We start from the raw sequence: 13,000 nt of genomic DNA on the forward strand, positions 1-13,000 counted from the left end.
ATCATATTTTTAATTTTTTGAGGAACTGCCATACTGCTTTCCATAGTGGCTGCACCAGTTTGCAATCCCACCAATAGAGTAGGATGGTTCCCTTTCTCCACATCCTTGCTAAGCTTGTTATCTGTTGTCTTTTTTATAATCGCTATTCTCCTCCTCCTTTTGAGGAGGGGAGGGGCAGAAGGAGAATCAATCCTCGGCAGGCTCAACACCCAGCGCTTGAGATCATGCCCTGAGATGAAATCAAGAGTTGGACGCATAACCTGGGCACCCTGGTAATAGCCATTCTAACAGGTGTGAGGTGATGTCTTACTGTGGTTTGGGTTTTCATTTCCCTGATTGATTAGTAATGTTGAGCACCTTTTTATAGCATGTCCTGTTGGAAAAAATGTCTATTCAGGTCCTTTGCCATTTTTCATTGGATTATTTGTTGTGGAGTTTGAGAGAGAGAGAAGGAGCAGGAGGAGCAGCAGAGGGAGAGGGAGAAGCAGACTCCCACTGAGCAGGGAGTACGACAACGAGGACGAGGGGCTCCATCCCAGGACCATGGAATCATGACCTGGGCCACTCCACAATTATTGGAGTTTTTTGCTATTGAGTGTTAGGAGTTTCCTATATATTTTGGAGATGAACCCGTTACCAGGATTATGATTTGCAAATCTTTTCTCCCATTCCATAGGTTGCCTTTTTATTTTGTTGATGGGTTTCCTCGGTGGTGCAGAAGCTTTTTAGATGCATATCGCCCCACTCGCTTCAGTGCTTGCTTTTGTGGTGTTTGGTGTGTAAATGAACTCTTAGGACTGCTTTTGCCCTGAAGGCCTCTGCCAAACTCTGCAGGGAGCTGCTGTGAAACTGAGCCGCATTTCTGCTCACTGGCCTCGAAGCTGGAGAAGGACAGCAGTGTGAAGTCCGAGGGACACCCCCGCAACCCCCGCACCACACATGCTCAGGGTAAGGTGACACCAGACATATATCTATGTTCTTTTGGCACAAGGGGCAAGATTCCTGTGAGACAGTAAACCAAGCCCAGGCGTCCGGACGAATAGGAGACCCAATTTACACCTTGAGGGGGTACAAGACCGCTCAAGGGGGAATTTCACTGAAAGCGGTTCTGTTTTTGACGGTGCCCCAGGCATTTAGCAAAAGCAGATAGAAAACGTAGCAGAGATCCAGTTTTCATTTTAGCCACTTAATAGATGATTAAGTGCTATCTTCATTTGCATTTTCCTAATGGCTAAGGATGTTGAACATTTTATAACCTCTGGTGAAGCGTCTGTTCATATATTTTGTTCATTTTCTCACTGGATTATCTGGGGTGGGGGGGGGTTTGTTTACTACTGAGTTCTTCGCATTTTCTAGATAAATCCTTCGTCAGATATGTGGTTTACAAATATTTCATCCCAATCTGTAACTAGTTTTTTCATCCTCTTAATGGGGTCTTTTGCAAAGCAAAAATTTTAATTTTGATAGAAATTAAATTTAGCGATTTTTCCCCCTTTACGGAGCCTGCTTTCCATGTCACATCTGAGAACTGTTTGTCCAGATCAGGGTTTCTCAAAACTCAATTTTCTCAATTTTGAGAATGCGAGCTAAAAGCGAACACGGCAGCTCTGTGTCACCCGTTTCTCACTTATCTATGTATCCATGGTGATGACCCTTTGGGCAGACTGTCAGAACTCCTGGAACATTTGCACAGCTGTGGGGGCGGCGGGTAGATGTTATTCTACATGCCTAGAGCAGTGGGTTGAGAAGAGCCAGGGTGTCAGTGTGTTTAAAACATAAAGAGGGGCGCCTGGCTGGCTCGGCCGTAAGACCATGAGGCTCTTGATCTCAGGGTTGTGAGTTCCAGCTCCATATGGGGGGGGGGGGGTAGCGATTACTTAAATTTAAAAGGGGGGTGAGCTTGGGTGGCTCAGAAGGTTAAGCAGATCCCATGGTCCTGGGATCATATCCCACATTGGGGCTCCCTGCTGGGGCGGGGGAGGGGAGTCTGTTTCTCCTCCTCCCTCTCCCCCTTCCCTCTGTGCAATGCTCTCTTGCACGCTCTCCTTCAAATAAATAAATGAATAATCTTTAAAAAAAAGAAAAGGTAAACATAAGGATTCATGATGGTTCCCTGGTGCCTGCTGGCTCGCATGGCAGGTATGCAACCAGCTCGGTTTGAGATCTTTAGACCCTAAGGCTCAAGCAGTATTTCCTGGCCCAGGACATCTCACATTGCTCCCACTGTTGGCACACAGGGAAGGTGTGTCTGTGTTATCCCCGTAGAGAGATAAGAAAGCATGCCTGCATTTGACCTCTCCAGCCTTTGCTTATATCTTTTTCCTGCTGTTCCTGCATTCTGTTGTTTGCTCTAATAAATCCGAACCTTGAGTATAACTTTACATGGGGTTCTGTGAGTCCTTCCAGTGCATCATCAAATCAGTTATATGACCATTGAGACAGGGGGCTGTATTTTTAAAACTAAGAGTTCAGTTTTTTAAATTGTTAAAAGACTTCTAAACTCATCTGTGTCACATTGAGGGAGTTTGGGTAGTTTGTAGCTTTCATGGAATTGGTCCATTTCATCCAAGTTGTCGCATTTATACCTGTAGAGTTATTTACAATGTTCCTTTCTTTTCCTTTTAAGGTCTTCTGAGTCTGTAGGAATGGCCAGTATTTTATTCCTTGCGGCTTCTTTTGTTTTCAAAGCATCTTAATGGAAATCATCTGATGTGATTTCTAACTACCGGCCGCTGTGTATGGCAGGCAGGGCAGGCATTGTTCTGTGGATTCAGCTAACAAAGAAACATTCCTGCTCACAAGTGCCTGTTTCGGGGCGACGTGGACAGAAAATTGCAGAGCTGATATCAGAGCCCAGGGCTCCTAACTCCAAGCTTCTCTGTTGGTAATAAGATTCCAACTATCACTCCCATGTAGTCCTGTTGCCTTTCATACCTACCTCTTGGCCCTTTCTTAACTGGCTCTTGTACACTCTAACCTCCCCGTGTCATGCTTTTCCTTGAGTGAAGCCTTTTCTTTTTTTGGTTAAGATTTTATTTATTCATGAGAGACACAGAAAGAGGCAGAGACCCAGGCAGAGGGAGAAGCAGGCTCCCCGTGGGGAATCTGACACGAGACTCAATTCCAGGACCCCAGGATCACAACCTGAGCCAAAGGCAGATGCTCAACCACTTAGCCACCCAGGAGCCCCAAGTGAATCCTTTCTTAAGATTTTCCCCTTAGCGTACTCCCAGCCTTCTTACACCTGGCTTCTCTCCTCGCCCTAGGCCTTGACTTTGTCAGATTGTACTTGCTTTTCTTGGAGACCTCCAACATACCATGTCTAACCCAGTGGTTCTCTACAGGGAGCAATTTTGTCCCTCAGGGGACATTTGCCAAGGTCTAGAGATACTTTTGTCGCAATTGGTGAGGTGCTACTGGCATCTAGGGGGAAGGGGCCAGGGATGCTACTAACTATCCTACCAATGTCAAGATAGCCCCATCCAGAACAAAGAATTACCTGGTCCAAATGTCAGTAGTGCCAAGGTTGAGAAACCCCTGCTCTCATCATATGCCTGGGGAGGCCTCTTCTGACTCCTGACTGGCTTTTTCTATGTGTGCCAGGACACCAAGGTTGTCATGCTTTGAATTTGTGGTGGATGACGTGCCAATCCGTGGCTCTGTGGGCCATGAGAGCTGCTTCCTGCTACATAGCCACAAGGTAGGACTCTAAACCCCTTTATTAGTCTTCCACATTGAATCTATGGAGATGGAGTTATTTTACCAATGTCTCAGTGTTGGGTGCTAAGCCCCATAGCCCGATTAGGTTATGGCCTCATCCACATAGTGTGTTAGTCACACTAACAGTGGAATGTTGGGAGCGGCAGGTGTCATGGGGATGATGGTGGGACTTCTTTCCCTAAGCACTGGAAATTTACGGTTGCCCATCATCAACTCTATGTTCTCAATGGTGGGTATTGTGCTTGTCTTTCACATGTGTTTGCTTTGGAATGACCTGGCTGGGTACAACCTGAATGAGGAGGTGACCGCTGGAGGTTCTGGTGATTGTTTTGACCGGGGTTGACAGTGGCTAGAAAATCATCCATATAGATGTCCTCTGCTTCCCTCCATACCATTCTCTCTATGGTTTGCTCTGTGCTGTGCTCAGCACAGGTGCCCAGTTTTTGAGCCCTGGCACTGGTGAGGTGATAAGAATTAATCAGGGATTTCTCTCAAGGGGTAGAACTAAGTAGATTGTTTAAAAAAGTTTTGCAGATCTTCTCTTCAAGGTGAGGGGCAGATCTAAGGGGTGGGGTGGCTTTAGTGAGGAGTATATATTTTATTGTAGGTTTTCTGGATAACAGAATCAGGGGAGATTGCTCTGCTACAGGCCCTGCGTCTGGGAGAAAGGGGACTGATTCTCCTAAAACATACTACAAGAGGGATATTTCCACTGCTACTCTACAGGCATTATTATCATGGCACTGCTGGGCATGTTCAGTGGCTATCATCCGGGGACCGATCATTAACCTAGTACTATCTTGTTGTATGCCCTGATCTGCTGAATCTTGGACACATGTTCAGCCACTTTTGTTGGCAGATCAGAGTTGAATGGTGGATATGGAATGTCATTCTCACCACTAGCCTCTTCTCTGGAGACTTCCTTTTCCCTGGTGGGCCAGCCTAGATTTAGGAATTTACAGCACATCATGGAACCTGGAATAGAGTCAGTGTGAGGCTTCTGGCCCGGATCCTCACATGCCTGCTCTTCCTTGTCCTAGATCTGCCAGTTCTTGGCCACCCAAAGATTTCTTCTTGATATTGGTAATTTGTGTCTTCATTGTCTTTTCTTTATTAGCCCTGCTAGAGGCTTACCTATTTCACTTATCTTTCACAGAACAGCTTTTTGTTTGCCCTTCTGTTGTTCTTAGGTCTTTCATTTATGATTTTGGCTTTTATTTCTTCCCTTCTGTTTTATTTGGACTTATTTTGCTTTTCCTTTTCTGGTTTCTCATGGTAGTACCATAACTTATTGATTTGAGCCCCTTCTGTGAACATTTAGTGCTATGAATTTTCCTCTCAGACTGTTTTGGCTGTGTCCCACAAATTTTGATATGCTGCATTTTCACCTAGTTAAATATGATCCATTCCTTTGAGACTTCCTTTTTGACGCATGGATTATTATGTGTGTGTCCACGTGTTTGGAGAATTTCCTGCTATCTTTCCATTACTGATTTCTAGTTTGATTCCACTGCAGTCAAAGTTCACACTTGATATGATTTCAATTCTTTTGAATTTGCTGAAGTTTGTTTTATGATCCAGGAAACAGTCTATCTTGGTGAATGTTCTCTGGGTTGTCTGAACATTTTTTATAATTCCATTTTCATTTTTACTTGTTTTGAGTGCTTCTCTTGACATTAAACTTTTCATTGCTGTGGCATCCATTTCAAAGACATGAATCTTGAATTAAGTGGATGTCTGAGTGGATGGATGGCATAGATGCCAGTTGTTTTCAACTAGTAAGGAACCAGTTTACCCCCACCAGTTCTCCTTATAGAGAGCCCCAAGTAACCTAGATTAACTGACCACTTGATCTCATTTCTTTCTTTCTGTGCCCTAATTCCTGATTTTATGCCATAAATTTGCTAATAGTGTACTGTGAAACTGTAGGTACCCCACCCTCAATAAAGGCAGAGCCCTAAGTCCTTTCTCTCTCTCTCCACCCAGGACCTCAAGTGCACCATGTACCCTCTGGGACTTGTAAAAAACTGTGTTCTTCAAAGTTCTCCAATGGTTTTGCTGAGGTGCATCCTGAAATCATAGTAAGAACCACAAGGGCTGGGGAAATCTACGTGGCTCAATGACTAAGCATCTGCCTTTGGCTTAGGTCAGGGTCCCGGGGTCCTGAGATAGAGTCCTGCATCAGGCTCCCCACAGGGAGCCTGCTTCTCCCCCTATCTGTGTCTCTGCCTCTCTGTGTCTCTCATGAATAAATAAAATCTTTAAAAAAAATTCTTGATGTTCTCTCCACCCTCCAGAATCATCTTCTATTTGCATTAGACATTATGTCCAGGGTTTGAGCTGTAGGAAGAAGAAAAGAGAACTGCATCCATGTCATCTTATCTGTAACCACCATCAACCTCTTCTAATAGTTTGATGATTTTAGCTTATTTTTAAATAAAATTTTTATTTTAGAATAGTTTAGTTTTAAGAAAAGTTTGGAAGATATTAGAGTTCCCATATGCCCAGTTTCCTCCACTGACATGTCTTATGGTACTTTTGTTATTACTAATGAACCAATATTAATATATTATTAAATAAAGTTACCATTGATCTAGATTTCCTTAGTTTTTACCTAATGTCCTTTTCAAAGTGTTCTAAGATCCCATCCAGGATTCAGCATTCCATTTAGCTGTCATTTCTTCTCAGGCTCCTTTCAGATGTGACAGCTTTTTTCTGACTTTCCTTATTTTTGATTACCTTGACGGTTTGGAGGAGTCAGATATTTTGCACAAGGTCCTCAATTGGGATTCTCTGATGTTTTCTCTTCATTAGACTGGAATTGTAAGTTTTGGGGACAAAGACCACAATAGTGGTAAAGGGCCATTGCCATCACATTTTATTGAGGGTATATACCATCAACAAGCCTGATCACTGTTGGTGTGGACCTTCATCGTCTGGCTGGGATGGGGATTATCAGGGTTCTCCTGTAAAAAGCAGTGACTTTTCACCCCCACCTCATGCTGTGCTCTTTGAAAGAAGTCACTATGTGCAGCTGATATAGTTTCTTTTCTTTTCTTTTTTTTATCTTACACTTACATCATATCATTTTTCACAAATTCTGACTTACTGGAGGAATTAATCTATCCTGGACCCATATTTTTCCAAACATTTCATTTTGCTCATTACACCAATATGAAGCATTTATGTGGCAAAGAAAAGATCAAAGGCATGATTTGAGAGACTATTTCTCTTAATACTTCCACACACTCAAAACTGATGTCCTAATGCAGCCTTTAAATACTATAATAGGGATCCCTGGGTGGCGCAGCGGTTTGGCGCCTGCCTTTGGCCCAGGGCGTGATCCTGGAGACCCAGGATCGAATCCCACATCGGGCTCCCGGTGCATGGAGCCTGCTTCTCCCTCTGCCTGTGTCTCTGCCTCTCTTTCTCTCTGTAACTATCATAAATAAATAAAAATTAAAAAAAAATTAAAAAAATAAATACTATAATAGCCATTTTTAGGAAAAATCTAAAGATCCTATGCAGCTGTAAGAGCAATGGAGTTCTTCTGAATCCTTCTGTTTGCTTCTGGGAAATTTATCAGAAGAAACAAATCACTTTCACTTTCTCTGGAAAGTTTATCTTAATTTTATTTACTTATTCATGAGAGACAGAGAGAGAAAAAGGGAGAGACACAGGCAGAGGGAGAAGCAGGCTCCGTGCAGAAGCCCGACGTGGGATTCAATCCCGGGTCTCCAGGATCACGTCCTGGACCGAAGGCAGATGCTAAACTGCTGAGCCACCCAGGGATCCCCTGGAAAGTTTATCTTAAAAAGAAACCTGGATCTTATACATCGTTTCCTCATGAATCTCCTAAATTCCCAAAAGGGAAACACATTTGTTAATGCAATATTTGTTCTTTTGACACAGATAGGGCTCTTTTTAGACCAGACAATGTTTTGTGCTTTGTGTAGCCTTCACAGCACACGGAGGCCTGTGATATTATCATCTTGAGTCCCCATAGGACTTGAAGCAAAAGGTTGCCCTTTTATATTACTAAAGACCATCCTCAGTTTTATGGTTTTGCTTTTATGACATATTTGTCAGAATTGGAACTTGTTTGATGCTACGTTTCTGGATATGAGTAATTATTTTTTTAAAGATTTATTTATTTGAGAGAGTGAGCAAGCGAGAGAGAACATGAGCAAGGGTGGGGGGTGGTGCAGAGGGAGAAGCTGACTACCCTCTGAGCAGGGAACCTGACTTGGGGCTCAATCCTGGGACTCCAGGATCATGACCTGAGCCAAAGGCAGGTGCTTAATAGACTAAGCTACCCAGGTGCCCCTGGATATGAATAATTCTTACGAGAAAATCTGTCTTGCTTACCAAATGGCTCCAAGAAAACATTGCAGAGGAATAGAGGAGGTTGCTTTGAATAAGAATATTGTTAGAATATTATCTGTATCCAGAAGGCTCTGTTCAGTTTCTGACATCACAGCAATCTCTGAGTGACTATCACCAACCCCCAGTTACCCACCTTAGCGTCATGTGAGTTTTAGAAAAGAGCAATTAGGTGGGAGCCTCATCAGACACAGAAACAACTTATAGAGAAAATTAGTTAAAATAATTAAGTATTGGAAAAGGTACAGACATGAAATAGAAATTCAAAGACCCACAATCCAATGGGAACTGAACCCATAATCGCAGAGGCATTTCACTAGCTGACAAGGTAGCTGTTTCTCAGATGGTGCTGAGAGAGGGTGGGAGGGTAGGGAAGAACCAGACCTTCACCACTCCCACTCCCCCACCCCGGCCTTATCTCAAGGTAAATTCCACTTGGATCCAAGATTTTAACATACAACAAGGAAACTACCAAATATACTGAACCAGCAAAAAAAGATTAATGTTTTAACAGCTCTATAGAGTGGGAAAAGTATAAATGTGCAACATTCAGAAGCCATAAAATAAAAATGTAGTAATTTGTTTGGCCTAAAAACCCCCACAAACTCGAGCCACAAACAACAAATTTGGAAGGATGGCTGCAACGCAGCTGACACACAAAGGGACAATACAATTCAATGAACAGAACTTTTGCAAAAGGTGAACAAAATTAAAATGTAAGAGGCAATGAACACAGGGAAAGATGCCTAACCTAAACGTGTATCACTTCTCATTGCCTAGATTAAACCAAGTAAGAGTTCCAGAGGTGAGAAGTTCAAGGCCACAGGCAAGGGACACCTTCCTTAGGCTCCCTGTGCCAGCTTTTGCATGTGGCTCTCCTCCACATGCTCCCAGGATGGCTGCTGCGCCTTCAGGCATCACCTCCAGGATGCCAGGATGCACGAGAAGAAGGGGGCCAAAGGGGGCCGGCAGGGAAAAGGCAAAAAGTTTCTGCTCTGGAAGTCCCCCACTTTAATGACTTCTCATGGAGGCCTAGTTTTGCTTACATCTCATTTGCTGGCTGCTCAGCAGTAGGAAGTTACTCACTTTTAACTTTGTCTCATAGAAAGCGCGTTAAGTCCTATGCACACTACTTAGGAATCTTCACAAAGTGAACACATCCATTTGACCAGCATCCAGATCAAAGAACAGAGGGGGAACAGCCGCCTTGCAAGTCCCTATGTGCTCCCTCGCAGTCACTGGAGAAGGTATTTTTAATGGGTACATTCTCAGTGTGACCAAAAGAGGGTACATTAAAGAAAACGAGAATATAAGTAACCAGCCATCTATCACACTCATCATATTCTAGATTGACCTAAAGACACTCTGACCCTTAAACCTTCTCCCCAAATCTTAAATTCTCCATCCAGGACATGTTCTGGTTCTTTGAGACAAAATGGCTGGGATTTACATTTGCTGGGATTTTATATGGTAAGACTGGGACACAGAGCAGGCTGGCCCAGAGCAGGAACTTTCTGCAGCAATAGACTCATAGGTGAAAGCAGTAAGGAGATCCTTATGGGAGGACGACTTGGTCTCCCACTGTGGAGAGATCTGTGACTAGGGAGACATCCCAGAGAACCATGAGGGACTCCATCCTGTGAATGGGATGAAGATGGGGGATAATTTGCACTTCTGTCTGTACCTTTGAGAAGTGAGAAATCCCCAAAATAAATGTGGCCAAATCTTAGAACTCAGGACTTATTATTACAGTGCTCATCCTGGAGAGAAACCCCATCATCAGTACAGGCACCTTTCACCAGGGCTTCCATCCTACTGAACACTGAAACATTCATCTTAGAGAGAAGCCTTATCTGTGGCAGAGAAGCCCCTGCCAGCACTCTAGCACCGCACGGCATCAACTCCTTCGCAAGCGACAGGAACTCTACAAATGCAATGAATGTGAGGGCTTTTGGGAAGGTAGAGCTCATTCAACGTCAGAGAATTCACACTGGAGAAAAACCGCATGCACGTAATGGATGCGAAACTGCTTTCAGGCAGTGCGCACAACTAATTAGACATCTGGGATTTCAGAACAGAGAGAGGCTCTGCAAGCATAATGGGTAAGAAGAACCTACAATCCAGGTTCCAGCCTCAGATAATGGCAGCTAATTTCGTTGCGACTTGAGCCAGTCTTAGGTAATGAATATGGAGAACTATCTAGGGGAAGCAGGGAGTAGATTGAATGTGACGTCATTCACCCTCAAGAGAAGCCTGTGAACATAATCAACATGGAAAATCATCTGGGGACAGTGTTGCTGTTGAAGAGGTCACGGGAAAGACACTCTCATGTTGTATAGACTATGAAAGGACATTTAATCTGTAATCAGGCCAATTCATACTGGAGGAAAAAAAAAACAAAAACAAACCCTTGATTACCAAGGGAGGAGGAAAAGCCTTCAGTTCTCCTTCTTGGATTCCAGAGAAACCTTCTTGGTATACTGGCCAACTGTGGGGGTAGGGGGAACTCAGGGTGTATTAAGCATCACGGTAAAGCATTAGTCACATAAAGTAGGCGGTTACCCCCTTTCTGCTTCTTCCACCCCAAAGTTCTCATTCTTTCGTTTGATTAGATAAGAAACTGGGTGTGTGCCTTTAACGACTTATCTTCCTAATAGTATTGTTCTTTGTAAGCTTAGCTTGTAATTCTACTAGGTGTTCAGTACACTTCTGCTGAATGAATGAAGGAACACAGTGGGCAAGCGTCGGGGTTAGCCTGGTTTTAGCTTTGGGGCAGGACTCCTAAGATATGCAGGGTGCACAGGGGCTGCACCGAGGGGAGAGGCTTAGCTGTGGAGTTTGCTGGTTACAAACTCCAGGGTCACTATATCACATCGTGTTTAGATCCCATTTATCTGATGAACTTCTATGGGACACATGCCTCTACTACTGATGATGTGGGGATGGGAAGTAGGTGGCTGAGACTTTTCTCAAATTCTAGATGCAATGAAATATTGGCAGGATGCATTAGGAGGATGCCAGTTTATCTGTGCCATGTGTGTGAAACTAGAAATCAAAAGAGAAGATCTAGAGTTTCCGAGTTCAACATCTCATTGCACAAGGGAAGGGAAGACTGCACACTTTGTGTAATGCTGAGGAAGCACCCCCATCCCCCTTGCTTGATCAAGGTTGGGGCAGAAGACAGCTTAATCTATGCCTTTTCCACCTCCCAAGCCAACTAGGATTATCCCCAGACTCGCATTCGAAGTCCATAAGACACCCTTGTCTCCCACTATCTTTCCTCTCCAATTGAGGGAGAAGAGATTCAGATCTTGTGCATTTCTGGCTCCTAGCTTTGCTGAGAAGACAGGAAGAAATGGTGGAGAAAAAGGGAGAGGTGGAGAAGAGACAAAGAATGAAGAACATGAAGAACATGGGAGTGTCCCCACACAGGGAATGGCCTCGATTTGGTCCCTGTTAGGAATCTAATAAGGATCTAAAATGTCACGAAGCCTGACTAGAGAGGTAAGTAGAAGGCCCAGTTTTCCACCAGTTTAGTTCCAGTTGCCATAAACTCCTTCCAGCCAGTACTCAGCAATTCTAAAATCTTGCTGTGGACCTTGGCCTCCTGTAGAAGTGTTGCCCACCCACCTGCCAGCTGTCCATTCCAGCTTGCTGCTCCTTCCATGTGCTTTCCATGGCTTTCTGGCCCATGCTTAGGCTCTTCCCTTCTGCCCCTATGGCACTTGTGTGTCCCAAAATTCATCACTGAGCCCCATTTTAGAAGGCTCATGCTCACATACCTAGAACGTTCCTGAGGCTACCTCTTCTTGTGTGCAACAGGCTCTGGGAGTTGGGACTAAGTGTTGAACTTGCTCTGTAGGCTGTTAGAAATCTTGACTTGTATTTCCTACCACGCAAGTAAGATTCCACTGTCTAAATTTGGGGTGATTTCCCATTTGGATCTAAACCAAGAGCCATGGGGCTCTAAGAAAATGATGACCAAAAGGTTCAGAGGAGGGCTACACTGGCTAAGAACATCTTCGACTTCAAATAGCAGAAATCTGCTTAGAAAATAAGACATTTAATTAAGGTATCAATAAAACTGGAAGTAGCTGGTTCCAGGATAGGTATAGTGGCTCAACGATGTCATCTAGGACCCAGGCTCTTTTTGTCCGTCTGCTTGGCCAACCTTGGTATGTTGGCTTCTTCCCTTGGTCTTGTTGCCTCATGGTCCCAATATGGCTGCTACTGCTCTAAAGTATCACATCCTCAAACATCCATGTTCAAAGCAGAAAGAAGAAGGGCCAGGCCATCCTTCCTTTAATCAAAAAGCAAAATTCTTCCCAGAAGGTCCTCCAACCCATTTCCTTCTAGTTTTTATTGGCAGAATGAACTCGCATGGCCACCTCTAAGCCAAATGACGGCCAGGGAAATAAGGAAGGAGCTGGCCACAGTGACTCACAGGGGCCAGGTGGGCCCTGGAGCTATGGGACCTGAGGGCACCTCTGGGATAGGCTCTACCCTTGGCCTTCCATGGGGCCCAGTTCTGCTCGGCCGTCCTTTTTCCCTTCGCCCACAACAGGCTCATGGTTCCCTCCACTCTGAGTTCTTTCCATGTCATGGCTTTCCTTCTCTAAGTTCCTTCTTTAGTCTCATTCTGGCCAGCACCTCGGTCCATGCAGGCCCTAGGTGCCCTAACACTATCCTGTCACACATGCACTGTGACGATATGGTCTGAGTTTTTGGTTCACATTTCCCCAAAGGGGAATCCGACTGGTCTGACCGGCTTTCCTTCTATTTTTGAGCCAGTCAAGTGACTTCAGAAGCCACTGGCCAGCCTATAGTGGATCCTGGTCCAGTGACCCGTGGTGGGGAGGGACCAAGGGGCAGGGTCACGTGACACAACACAGCCCCC

The 13,000-nt window shown here is 44.5% G+C and overlaps 1 long non-coding RNA gene across 4 annotated transcripts in view; it reads left to right on the plus strand.

Moving 5' to 3' along the window:
* Positions 1-13,000, plus strand: part of LOC140639025 (uncharacterized) — a 19,670-nt gene continuing 6,670 nt past the window's right edge. The window contains exons 1-4 of one of the 4 annotated variants that reach the window (XR_012035908.1): positions 168-272; positions 835-948; positions 3,604-3,700; positions 11,436-11,607. This is a non-coding gene — a long non-coding RNA (uncharacterized lncRNA). Of the gene's footprint in view, positions 949-3,603; positions 3,701-11,435; positions 11,608-13,000 lie in introns of all 4 variants that reach the window. The other 3 variants (XR_012035907.1, XR_012035906.1, XR_012035905.1) reach the window with 3 other exon arrangements.

The sequence above is a fragment of the Canis lupus genome, chromosome 8 (assembly GCF_048164855.1).
Source record: "Canis lupus baileyi chromosome 8, mCanLup2.hap1, whole genome shotgun sequence".
NCBI classification, from domain to species: Eukaryota; Metazoa; Chordata; class Mammalia; order Carnivora; family Canidae; genus Canis; species Canis lupus.